Source organism: Triticum aestivum, chromosome 1B, assembly GCF_018294505.1.
Source record: "Triticum aestivum cultivar Chinese Spring chromosome 1B, IWGSC CS RefSeq v2.1, whole genome shotgun sequence".
NCBI lineage: Eukaryota > Viridiplantae > Streptophyta > Magnoliopsida > Poales > Poaceae > Triticum > Triticum aestivum.
The window spans coordinates 522,528,307-522,541,345 of record NC_057795.1 but is presented as its reverse complement, the minus strand read 5'-3'; positions in this window follow the sequence as shown (position 1 = coordinate 522,541,345).

The following is a 13,039-nucleotide window of genomic DNA, read 5'->3' as shown; positions in this document are numbered from 1 at the left end:
TGCTATGCTAGTTGCTTCGTTCTATCGCTTTGCTGCGCTACCTATCGCTTGCTCTTCCAGCCTCCCTATTTTGCCATGTCAGCCTCTAACCTTTTTACCCTTCCTAGCAAACCATTGCTTGGCTATGTTACCGCTTTTGCTTAGCCCTTCTTATAGCGTTGTTAGTTGCAGGTGAAGTTGAAGATTTCTCCATGGTGGACAGGATTATGTTGGGATATCACAGTATCTCTTATTTAATTAATGCATCTATATACTTGGTAAAGGGTCGAAGACTCGGCCTTATGCCTGGTGTTTTGTCCCACTCTTGCCGCCCTAGTTTCCGTCATACCGGTGTTATGTTCCCGGATTTTGCGTTCCTTACGCGGTTGGGTGATTTATGGGACCCCCTTGACAGTTCGCTTTGAATAAAACTCCTCCAGCAAGGCCCAACCTTGGTTTTACCATTTGCCTCGCCTAACCCTTTTTCCCTTGGGTTTCCGGAGCCTGAGGGTCATCTTTATTTTAACCCCCCCGGGCCAGTGCTCCTTCGAGTGTTGGTCCAAACCGAGCAACCTGCGGGGCCACCACAGGGCAACTCGAGGGCTGGTTTTACTCGTAGCTTGACTTATCCGGTGTGCCCTGAGAACAAGGTACGTGCGACTCCTATCGGGATTTGTCGGCACATCGGGCGGCTTTGCTGGTCTTGTTTTACCATTGTCGAAATGTCTTGTAAACCGGGATTCCGAGTCTGATCGGGTCTTCCTGGGAGAAGGAATATCCTTCGTTGATCGCGAGAGCTTATCATGGGCTAAGTTGGGACACCCCTGCAGGGTATAAACTTTCGAAAGCCGTGCCCGTTGTTATGTGGCAGATGGGAATTTGTTAATGTCCGGTTGTAGATAACTTGACACCAGATCCAAATTAAAATGCATCAACCGCGTGTGTAGCCGTGATGGTCTCTTTTCGGCGGAGTCCGGAAAGTGAACACGGTTTTGGGTTATGTTTGACATAAGTAGGAGTTCAGGATCACCTCATGATCATTGCTAGCTTCACGACCGTTCCGTTTGCTCTCTTCTCGCTCTTATTTGCGTATATTATCCACCATATATGCTTAGTCGCTGCTGCAACCTCACCACTTTACCCCTTCCTTTCCCTTTAAGCTTTGCTAGTCTTGATACCCATGGTAATGGGATTGCTGAGTCCTCGTGGCTCACAGATTACTACAACAACAGTTGTAGGTACAGGTTATGCGATGATCATGACGCGAGAGCGATGTTTGCTTGTTTTGGAGTTCTTCTTCTGCTTCTTCTTCGATCAGGGGATAGGTTCTAGGTCGGCAGTCTGGGCTAGCAGGGTGGATGTCGTTTGAGTTTCTGTTTGTGTTTCATCCGTAGTCGGATAATGATCTTGTATTGTGATGTTGTATTCGTGTGGCATTGTATGCCTCTTGTATGTATCCCCATCTATTATGTAATGTTGATGTAATGATATCCACCTTGCAAAAGCGTCTTCAAGATGTGCTTCTATCCTTGGTGGGACCTTCGAGTTCCTTTAGGATAGGGTCGCATCTTGGGCGTGACAGTTAGCCACACTAAATTGCTGAGTTAAGGTAGTCTGTTGCCTCGACATTTATGTTGGAGCTAGTATTATGACCCTAGGTGTCTAGAGTATCACCTAGTAATTTAGCCATGTTTTGTGTTCCCAGTGTGATGATTCTGGCCATCATTCTCGAAAGCATCCTGTGATACCACTTAGTTAGTAGGCATTCTATTCTTGGGTTCTTGACCCAAGATTCATTCTACTTACCTCGTGTTTTTAGTGTTTGCTAGTTCCTTTAGGATATTAGTAACCTTTGCGATAGTTCTCGAGGTCCGTGGTATTTCCTTCTTCCAAATACCAAGAACTGCTTATGGCAGAAGTTCTTTTGAACCAAAAGATCACAACCAGAGTGCTCTTGATGAGTTCTCCATTCGTAATTGTGACTCTGCCAGTTCTACCTTTCTGCATGGGTTATCCAGAAGAAATATGTTGAACTCGTTCGACATGCTAATCTATGCATCCACAACTCAGAAAATCATATGTTCTTTCGAGTTGTCCCTCTTTACTTGTCTTTTGACCTTGTCTATCAATTGATAGTCAAGAGTATGTATGCATCCGTAATTGATGCTTATTACCCTTGTGGTCCGTCAAACCATTCTAATCCGGAATGACTAGGAGAAACAAACTCCAGAACCTCATCCATATCTAGGATTGGGTCAAAGCAATTGTATTCCGCAGATCAAAATGCCAATCCAGCTTCTGCTCTGCTCTACCTTGGAGTGTTACCATCTTTATGTCAAGAGTGTCATGAGAATTGCACCACCTCTTATGAATTCTTGATGAAGTAATACTTCTGGCCATCATTGTTAGTTCCTCGGTTCCCGTGTTATTGTAACCGGAATGCCGACAGGTGAACTATGATGTGTGAAATCTATACTCCTAGCAACTCTGTTGCTTGGTAGTTAAATGGACAATAACCTCATTCTTAGCGTGTTGATTTTTGAATCATCGCCCTAAGGTTGATCGTGCTACCTAGTCCTTATTTCGGGTGCACTCCTCGATCAATGAGTCAGGATCGTATCGGTTCCTCGCTCTTTTGATGATATCGTCTTGCGTGAAAAGAAAGATTGATCTCGAGCTTAGTAACATATTGGTGGTTCGTGATTTTCCTAATATCTTCTCGAAAGTGTTACCAGGCTGTCACCTGACCGCTATGTTGAGTTCGTGATCAAGTTGGTTTCTTGTAAACCACCCCCTTCTCCAGGGATCTGTGTTGGGTACCTTTGAGCTAGTTGGTTAAGCTGAACAACAACTTGGAGAGTTGGAAGATGGAAGCTTGTCTGATTTAGTTCATTTTAAGGGATATCTTGTATGTGTGTTGAAGAAGGATGGTATTTCCATCGATTGACCTCGTGATCAGTTAATGGATATATCAACTTATCCAATCTTTGATTTGAGTATGGATTATCGTCAAACCAAATCATAACAAATGATATTTGTAATGTTGTCTTACTCGTGGTTGATCCCTTGAGCATACACCATTATATCTTTTGGTCTGACCAATACTATCACCGTGTTCACTTAATCGTGGAATTCCGTTTATATGGAAACTGGATGAATTGTTGTTGAGCCCATCGACAACATCCTTATCTTGTCCATGATTCATGTTGAACATCTAAGCTAGTGTTGGAAAGTTTATAAGCATTATCTTCATGTTCCATTCATGAAGCATAAGCTTGGATGAAAGGAGTGACTTTCTCCAATTCACGTGCACCTGATGTAAGTTGCCGCCGTGGATCCGAGAAAGATTGTTTTTGCTTCCTCTGGAATCGTCCCCAAGTTGGTCATGCACATGTGTGAAGTATTCTAAGGTTTGGTAGGTTGGCCGCCTCCATTCTATATGTGTTCTTAGCACACCAAGCCACTGATTGACTTGTTCAAGGAGGAGAAGTCTATGCTTGGGATCTAATCCATGGACTTGCGTAAAGACTTCGAAACCCTCGATGAGGATTCCCCACCTGAACTCGGTAGTGTTTTTAGTATAAGACTACTATGTGATCATGCTTATCTGGGATAGTGTGTTCACATGTTGTAGCAGAACCAGCTCATGCTTTGGAGCTTACTACCGCAGTCCATTTCCCAAGAATCCCGCTACGCCGTCTCGTCGATTTGTGTTGCAAATTTTCATTTTTTTTTCTAGGCTTGATGAGTCTGGAATTCTCTGACACCAACAAGATCTGAATCTCAGGAAGATATGATGGTTGGAACGTTTCCCAAGAACTATAATATTGGTCTCTCTGTAACCCGGTAAAGTGGATGTCGTGGTCAACACACCCAACCGGAATACCTACTGTTATAGTATCTTGATTGAGGAAGTTGGCCACCTCCCCATAAGGATCTCACAAGATTTACTCCAGAAGTTGTTCCCTATGGATTTTTGTGTTCCCGAAGTCCAACCTTACACTTGATGTGCTAGATACCAAACCATAACTATAATGGTTACGATAGCACATCAAGTGTAAGGTTTTGTTAAATGTCTCTCGGTCGATCGTCCAGATTTTGTTTCCTTGGCCTCGCTAGGGTGAAATCTGAGTTGATGTTATCTTCCTTTGCATCTGCATTGTCCATCACTATTCATCATGGTAGTATGATGTGTCGCCAGGATCCTCGGCATGGATGTTTGTAAGACCCTGATGAATATGGAAATGCTCAAGTTCTCGAGAGCATGCTCAGACACTAGGTTATATTCTCGGTATCAATTGGGATGTGCCTTCTGTTTGTCGAGTTGTCTTATAACTCTAGTTTCCTTCCAAACTAAGTATGCCATTCTTTCGAATTCATTCAAACGATCAATTGTGATTTGCCTTAGGTTGGTATAAAGAGTTTCAATGATCTCCGGATCAAAGGTAATTCTTTTTGCCACTTAAGGGGGGGTATATCTATGAGTCGCCTTCTCTAAGATGTTCCGTTATGGTATCATGGCAATCCAACTCCTCGCTACGTTGACAACTGTTCACCACCCTCTTAGGTGTGGAATTGTTGTCTACCTAGTGAACCCTCGTCATCTGTTTCACCCCATCCCTTTGGGTGTGTGTTTCGTGTCCCAGCTCGAGAGATGTGCTATGCCTTACTCCGTGAGTTGATCCTATTTGTATAATCTTTGAGAAGATTGATTCTTCTGGAGTTGTCCCTTTCCTCTCATTGTCATGTGAGATGGAGTTATCAGAGCAAGACGTCAAGACAAAGATGGTGATCGAATCAACGACATTATGAAATGCAACCTGGATCATGAAGATTATGTCAGTTTGCGTCCCCCCTTCATCTTACCCTACGCTTGAATCTCGGGACGAGATTCTTGTTTAGTGGGGGTGAGTTGTCACAGCCCTAGAATACCTGAGTGAAATAGTTGCAACTGCACTCATGCATCATGTCTAAATTTCTGAATGTTGAATTGAGGTTTGTTGAAACTCTCAGAAATCAGTTCAAAAATAACCAACTGTAAAATCTTCTCAAATGAGTCCAAGAAAATGTTCCTGTTATTCTGTGAAAATATTGGCATGAGGTAAAATTCAAACCAATATTTTTGGAGTGACTGAAATATTTATTTTGGGACTTTTGAATTAAATCAATGACATATTTGAGTTGGATTTATTTCTATTATATAAGAAATAAAGCTCAAACATTTTTGTAAGTTGCATGTGACCTTGGGCTAGTCCTGAGATCACATAATAATTTACAGAAAGTTTATAAAATGATTTGATGTTCTAAATCAAATCAAAACAAAATAACGAAAATAGAAAATAAAAATAAAATAGAGAGAGAGTTAGTACCTGGCCTCACCTGTGCAGCCCACCTGGCCGGCCCAGCTGGCGGCCCAGCCATCTGGCCCATTCCACCACCGCAACCCCTCTTCTTCCTCCTGTGCCAGGAGGAGAAGCAGCTGCGTGCGGCGCGCACAGCCACCCACGGCCACCTCCTGCTTCTGCCGACGCCCGGGACGACTCTAGACGACGCCACATACCCCCTGGACCGTTCTTGCTCTCTCCCGTGCTTCTCCCCTTCTATGCTCTCTCTCCCTCTTGCTCCCGAGCGGCCCCATCACCGCCGTCCACCGCTCGCATAGCCACCGGCCTCCCCTACGCCCCTAGACACGCCCCTGAGATCCGAGAAGACTCCCTCATCCTCTCCACCGAGTCACGCAACGCCGGGTGCCCGGGAACGCCGCCACCACCGTCGTCTTCAACTCCGGTCTCCGAGATTGCCGGCAATGCCCCAATGTCGTCCGACCTTCCCCGAGCCCACTAAGACGCGTGCTGCAACCGCTGTGAGCTCACGGACCGATTCCCCCTCCTCCCCTGCTCGTGCTCATACTCTAGCTCCGTTCCCCATCTCCGCCGAAACTTGTCGCCGCCGCGAATGTCGCCGTCGTGGTTACGGTGGGCCAATGCCGCGTATGAGCACCTGGTCGAGTTCCTGCTGCCCCGTAGCCTTTGCCCGTGCTCTTCGTTCGCTCTAAATCGAGCTGCAGCCCCACGCCCGTGCTGGCCCGACCTCCGGCCACCGCCGCGAGCTTGCCTCTGGCGAGCTCGGGCCACCTCAGCCCCTGCCGCTTGCACAAATGGATGCGGGCGAGTCCCAACTCCGCGTAGATGCCCTCATCCGCCCCTTTGGTCGCCGAAGATGCAAACCCGAACGTCTCCGTCGTCTCTGGCTTCACCGGCAACGAGCCGCGGGTCAACTCCGGTGGGTTGACCCCGGTTGACCGAGGTTTGACTGGCCTAAGCCTATGACTGGTGGGCCCATGCCCCTGTTTGTTTAGCATTAGCATTTAATTAGTGTTAACTAATTTAGTTAGTTAGATGTGACACTGACATGCAGGCCCCACGTGTTAGGTTTGACCTGGACCCGCCCCAGTTGACTTGTGAGGTCACACCGACGTCATGCTGATGAATTATGGTTTTCTGGAATTAAAATAAATCAGAAGTGATTTATAAAATTCAGAAAATACCCCAAACTTCTAAAAATCATAGAAATTAAACCGTAACTCCAAATGAAATAAGTTATATATGAAAAATGATCAGAAAAATACAATCTATCAATCTGTACTGGTTTCATGCATGTTAGAACAACTTATAGTTGCTGATCTGGGCGAAACAAATAAAGGCATTTGAATAATAACATATGGAGTTTGAATTTGAACCTAGGGTTCAAACCAACTCCATTTAACTTGTTGCTAGTTGCATTAGCTCAAACCACATCATATTGCCATGTCATGATCATGCATCATATTGTGTATTGCATTGATTGTGTTGTTTCTTGTTTGCCGGTGTTTGTCCCCTCTCGATAGACATGGTTCCGACGATGAGTTCGATGACACCGAAGAAGAACTATACTCTCTTCAGAAGCGCCAGGCAAGCGAAACCTCCTTGTTCATTCCGATACAATCCCACTCTCTCGCACCTGCTCTCTTTTACTATATTAGGACAACATCGATTCAACAGTTACATGCTACGGTAGTTGAACCCCTTTTCCTCTGCATGACCTGTCATTGGCACAGTAAATTGATGAAACCCACTAGCATGAGTAGGAGTTGTTTGAGCCCTGATGTACCTACTCATTCATGTTTGTTTGTCATGCCTGCTACTGTTTAGAGTTGAGTCAGGTCTGATTCATCGGGGATGAATTGGAGGTGTGTGAACATGTCCTACTGTGTGTGAGCTAAGTGTGTGAACACGATTTGGTAAAGGTAGCGGTGAGAGGCCATGTAGGAGTACATGATGGGTTGTCTCATTGCAGCCGTCCTCAGGAACTGAGTTCTGTGTTTGTGATCCATTAACAGTTACTACCACACATTGGGCTCCGGGCACTCCAAGCTCTCTCGACATATTAATCAACTCGATCTCTGTACAGGAGTTGTAACTAGTTTCTGGTGTTTGTAGGTAGTGCTAGTAGTCTACCAAGTGGCACCCGGTACAGGTGGGCTTGGGACAGACTAGGCACAGTAGCCCGGTGTACCAAGTGGCACCCGGATGGTGGGCTTGGGAACCCTGCACACATTGTTTGGGGCCGTGAGCGACACACCGGCCGGATCTCCTTGCGGATGGAACCCGAATAGGCGATAAACCTGGACGAGAGACTTGTGTGGTTAGTCAGGTCGTGGCCTACACCCTCGCTGGGCTTCCGCTTGAAGGTTGCCGAGTACATGTCGTGTAAACGGCGGTAAGTGGTGAGAGCGTGTGTGAAGAAGTACACCCCTGCAGGGTTAATATGATCTATTCGAATAGCCGTTTCCGCGGTAAAGGACTTACGGGTTGCCTGTACAGTTCATAGACAAGTGAAAGTGGATACTCTAAAATACGCAAGATAAGCGTGAGTGCTATGGATGGCGCTCTCGTAGGGAGACGGGAGCGGATCCATAGTGGTGTATTGATAAGGTGAATATGTGGACTCGTGTGTGCCACCTCAAAAGAGTTACTTGCAGTCGTAGTTCAGGATAGTCACCGAGTCAAAGCTGGCTTGCTGCTGTCCAACCCCACCACCCCTTTGTTGATAATGATGCATATGTAGTTAGTTCTGATGTAAGTCTTGCTGGGTACATTTGTACTCATGTTGCTTAATTTATGTTTTTGCAGAGAGACTTCAGTCTCGCTAGTAGTTCCACGTGGACTTCGACATTTAGCTTGTTACCTTAGCTACGATCTTGTGCCCTCGGCAGGATCTGGTAGATAGTCAGGCTTCTCAGCCTTTTTCATTTGTAGATGTCTGTACTCAGACATGTTAAGCTTCCGCTTGTGCCTTGACTTGTGTGCTCTGAATGTTGGGTCATGAGACCCATGTTTGTAATATCTCGCTCCTCAGAGCCTATTGAATAAATACTTTGAGTCGTAGAGTTATGTTGTGATGCCATGTTGTATTTGCACATATCGAGCATATTGTGTGTATGATTTGAAATGCTTGATATGTGTGGGATCTGACTATCTAGTTGTTTATCCTTGGTAGCCTCTCTTACCGGGAAATGTCTCCTAGTGCTTCCACTGAGCCCTAGTAGCTTGCTACTGCTCCGGAACACTTAGGCTGGCCGGCATGTGTCCTTCTTCATTCCTGTGTCTGTCCCTTCGGGGAAATGTCATGCGGTGTCTACCGGAGTCCTGTTAGCCTGCTACAGCCCGGTTTACCGGAGTCCTGCTAGCCCAGTTGCTACAGCCCGGATTCACTTGCTGATGATCGACACGTTTGTTGTTGGGTCATGTATGCCTGTCCCTGTAAGTTAGTGCCACTTTGGGTGCACGACTAGCCATGTCAGCCTGGATTCTTTGTCATATGGATGCTAGCGACACTATCATATACGTGAGCCAAAAGGCGCAAACGGTCCCGGGCCGGGTAAGGCGTCACCCGTGGGAATACCGTGCGTGAGGCCGCAAAGTGATATGAGGTGTTACATGCTAGATCAGTGTGGCATAAGATCAGGGTCCTGACAGTAGCCGCAGACGGGCATGGGGCATTTGTAGGGCGCGAGCGGACACACGCTCTGGTGATCGGCGAGCTTGTGGTAAGTGACATAGAGCCCACAGCCTTCGTGCGGGCACTCCACCCTCAGCGATAAAACGGTGGTGTCCACCGCCGTGTTCCGCATGTCGAAGCCACCGCCGTGCTAGCACTTCTGGCACTGCCGCTGGTTCCCAGGGTGCTCAACGTAGCAGTCCGCGTAGGCCAGGTGCCCTCCCTTGCACTGCAGAAATCAATCGAACAACACATCAATCAAGAAACCCGCACCTTGCTCAATCAGCCGAATGGACGAGGTGTATTCGAACCTCATACATTGGAGGCGTCAAGGGGCGGAGGCACAAGGGGCAGTGGAGCACGGTGAGGTCCATCGAGACCTTAGTGAGCTCCCTCGTCAGTTCCTGTTCCGTCTGCATGATCTCGCCCTCCTCGTGCACAACCATCTCTCGCTTGGGCCGAGGCATTACAAAGCTTTACCGTCACATATTTTATACTCTGCGCATAACTGTCCTCCCGCATACCGAGGAAGGCAGTAGTTTGAGTTTTCTGGACAAATTTGCCCCTGCGCATGAGTAAGCTGCATAAATATCGATAGTAAATGCACATGCAATGGTTGGCTGGTCCTCCTTCCTTTTCGCTTGAGTTGGCTTCCCCAGGCGGCCAAGTCACATCTGGTGCTCCACGCATTTGCCTGTAGCCATTTTCTGCTTTGGAAACTGGCGCGATTAATGGGGGCAGAACTAATCAAGTGGGGGCACAAATGGAAACCAACGCGGACGCGCAGACTAATCTGAGAAAAACAAGAAAAAGTTATATGCAAAGTAAAAGGAATTGGAGGGAGTACTACTTCAAGGTGCATTAAATCAACACATGCAAGTATCAAAAGGAGAGTCACGGCATGCATGCATGCGTTGTAATTAATGCATCGGTAACCCTAAATTATTGAAATATATCGAGTGCAGTGCTTTGATGTGTAGCGTTAACTCGTACATCAATGAGAAGTTTGATTATCCTCTCCATCACAGACTTAACTGCACCTGCCTTTGGCTGTATGACAGGTTGGCCACACACCTGTCGGGCCCACCTGTCATACATGCAAAGACAGGAGCGTCCTTCCCTCGCCCATGAGCGTGGTGGCTGGCAAGACTAGGAGAAGCTTTTGCTACACGCTCTCCCTCCCGCACGCGGTGGACATGCAGCAGTTCAATCGGTGTCAGATGGCCAGAAGCGTACTGTAGTACTCCTCCAGTGCAGTAGTACACCATCATTGTTCAACTTCCCGAAGAGGCGAAGAGCCAAGCGCAGCCCGGATGCTTGTGTGCCAGTTTCATGTGTAGAGTAGTCTAGATAGCGTGTACCGTGCCTGTAAGCTTAAAATCGTTGGGGTCGGCTCCATGCTATGTGGCCGTCTCAAAGTTTTTTTTAAATTAAAAAAGGCTTCTGGCCTTACCTGTCACCCTGGTGATTGTAGTTTGCACGCTCATCTGGTCAAGACAGGAATATATATTTTAATTTGTTTTTTTCGAAAAGGGGGGACTCCCCGGCCTCTGCATCAGAACGATGCATACGGCCACATATATTTTAATTTTTGGTGGGTAAATCTTAGAGGTTACAGCAAATATATTGTACACTGCGGGTCTTTCAGCCAAGTTTAGAGGGAAGCATGTGGGGCCAGTGCTATGATGTGTCGCGTCAACTCGTAGAACGAGGAGAAGCTTGATTTTACTACACGCCTTCTCCCTTGCCCATGTGCGCTGTTGCTCGCAAACGAGGACATGCTTTTGCTTAGTAGTACTTCTACAACAAGCTATCTGTCCCGCTCGCGGTGGACGGACATGCAGCAGTGGATTCAACACTATAGAAGCAGTAGTAGTAACATCATTGTTAATCTTCTCGAAGAGGCGAAGAGCCAAGCGCAAATCGAACGTTGCAGTTGCGAACATTGGAGCACGCATATAGCCAGGGTCTTGCATGAGACAAAATTGCTATGTGAGCCCACTATTGTACTAGTACGTACAACTACTTGCTAGTATAGCCCTGTAAACCAGAAAGGAGTATTTTCCCTTCTAGAGATTTCACAAGTGACTAGACTACACCGAGACGGAGTACATATGGAGCAAAATGAGTGAATCTGCACCGTAAATAAATATGTACTAGTTCTATCGTTTTCCTCTCCGAGGTGCACAATATTGAGTATACTGACTAGTCTCTTTTTGACTCGCATTTATGTTTTTTTGACACAGTACAGACGCAACGCTCATATACACGCGCATACTCACCCCTATGAATGCACACACGCACGGCACTATCATCTTGAAATTTATGAAGTCACCATAGGCACCTCGTCGTCGACGGGTCCATAGGTGCTTGAATGCCAAGGAGGAAGAGGGTAGCGGTTCCCGAGACGTTGAACGGTCAATGATGCATCCTCAATTACATGCAGAGGGAATTAATTGGATAAGCAGACTAGAGCAAGCACGATATGAATGCAACAGAGTTTGGACTCTCATATACTGAAGGCGCCCCACCACTCCAATCCATCTACTCCCAAGTCTCTGCGCAACACTGCTCACTCCAATCCAAGACCAAGTGACTAGAAGCCACAAGCACCTATGGAGGCGATGGATGCGAGCGGCAGTCGGCTGTGCCAAATCATCCAAGGCGTCGGCCTGCGGCCCCGCACCGCGTAACGTTTCCAGACGGTGCTGGCGACTGCGGGCATCGTAGCCCTCGCCGACGCCGGCTTTGCCTATCGCATGGACGACATGATTGTCAACTCCATTCGCAAGTTCACCACCGTCAAGAATCGCGTGGACGACCTTGCCGTACTTCTCCAGCCCTCGCGCGCTAAGGCTCCTCATTGCATGCCACCCTCATCGGCCTACATGGTGACGAACTCTTTCAAGCCCTGGTGGCCCTGCAGGTGCCGGAGGTCATGACAAAGAATGTGCACCTCGATTCCGCGGTCGCCAGGCAGCGCCTCGCCATGCAAGAAACCGTCGACCTGCACATCCACGTCTACGAGGAAATCGTCTACATAGGCCACTACAAGGCAAGCGAGGACAGAAAGACGTTGGCCTTCTTCCAGCGGCTGGAATCTTTGGACGCCATTGTTCAGAAGCACGTCGACCTGGCCACGAAGGCTGCTGCTACTTAGGCGCCGTTCGATGGGCCGGCGCCCTGAGTCGAGGAGGTGGACGTCATCGATGGATGCATCTCTTCTTCTTGCCTCTTATAACCAGCACTGCATCTCCTCGTGGCCTTAATGTTTTATTAGTATAGTACTCCCTCCGTTCCGAAATATAAGTCTTTCTAAAGATTCCAGCAAGTGACTACTACATACGGAGCAAAATGAGTGAATCTACACTCTAAACTATGTCTTCACACATCTGTATGTTGTATTCCATTTGAACTAGTATCTAAAAAGGCTTATATTTATGAACGGAGGGAGTATATGGCATTTTTTATTCCAGTCATAACATTTTCACTGTGAGGTGGGGCCGCAGTTGAGCAAACCCACCCCACCCACCGGGCGTCGGCCGAGTTTAGAATTAGAAGAGAGAAATGAGGGAGGAGACCTAGCTGTAGCATGGACGCTGTTGTCAGATGGGACTCGTGTTTATAGAATAGGAGTACTGAGCACTCGTGCCTCTTTTTTTTTGAGGGAAAAATAGCCGTATGTCTAGTACCACTAGTTGGGTGCGTGCGACCTATAGCTGTCATCACTTTAGGTCTCCTTTTCGAACCGTGGCTATGCTTCACAGTACATATTTTTTCACGCATTTATCCTCCAATATGTACTCCAAGGCTATTTCCACGTGCTCCCATTCACCGACATGTGGGACACAGAGCATCCGGGTCGTAGGGCATGCACGACTCGGAGCATATGCCGGGGTACTTTACATTTCAGACCTCACGAATTACATGCAAACTCCCCGCAGAAGAATAAATAAATCAATGAATTACTACATGAAACCGGATTATTTTCATGGAAACCGGAGCACGTTCATTAAATTTT